The sequence below is a fragment of the Procambarus clarkii genome, chromosome 91 (genome assembly GCF_040958095.1).
Source record: "Procambarus clarkii isolate CNS0578487 chromosome 91, FALCON_Pclarkii_2.0, whole genome shotgun sequence".
Taxonomy (NCBI): domain Eukaryota; kingdom Metazoa; phylum Arthropoda; class Malacostraca; order Decapoda; family Cambaridae; genus Procambarus; species Procambarus clarkii.
In genome coordinates this window covers 5460578-5461459 of record NC_091240.1, presented here as the reverse complement: position 1 = coordinate 5461459, position 882 = coordinate 5460578, and positions in this window count along the sequence as shown.

Sequence of the window (882 nt, the reverse complement as noted above, 5' to 3'; positions counted from 1 at the left end):
TGCCAATACGAGAACAAAAACGCATAAAGCGAACGATATCTAAAGTATCCCAGTCACCAAGAATTCTATCGAGGGACAAGCGACCGCGGGGGACGGTCGGAAAACAAGACACACGCTCGTCCTGGAAGTCAGGACATTCAACAAGGATATGCACGACCGTAAGAGGGACAATGCAATTTGGACAATAAGGAGCAGGGCGGCGCTCCATTAAGTTACTGCGAGTTAAATGGGTATGGCCAATACGTAACCTAGCTAGAGCTATTTCCCACCGCCAGTTTCGGTGGCAGGAGGAAGGCCACTGGGACACATGACTCTTAAGAGTATGCAGTTTGTTACCAATAACAGAAGACCAACAACTCTGCCAGCGGGCAAGGATGGAGGCATGAATACCTGGGTAAAAGTCGGAATAAGGAATACCTTTACGGGAGATGGGACAAGTGCGGATAGCGTCCTTAGCGGCAGCATCTGCACGCTCATTTAAAGAGACACCAACATGGCTGGGAACCCAGCAAAATGTTACCGACTTAAATTTACTGGAGATAGAAACAGCCAATGTTGAATCTCAATGACCACCGGGTGGACCGGATTAAAGGACCCTAAAGCCATGAGGGCACTACGAGAGTCAACTACCACCACGGAGGAGGATTGACACCGGGAAAGCAGGAGACGAAGAGCATAGAGAATAGCATAAAGTTCTGCTGTGAAGATGCTAGCCTCCGGAGGAAGGCGACACATATAAGTGTGGTCAGGAAAAACAACAGAGTAGCCCACACCGTCAGCAGATTTAGACCCATCGGTGAAGATGGGAACGGAGTGGGAGTGAGAAGAAAAGTGCTCAAGGAAGAGGCGTTTCAGAACTGTAGGAGGGGTAAAAGCTTTAGT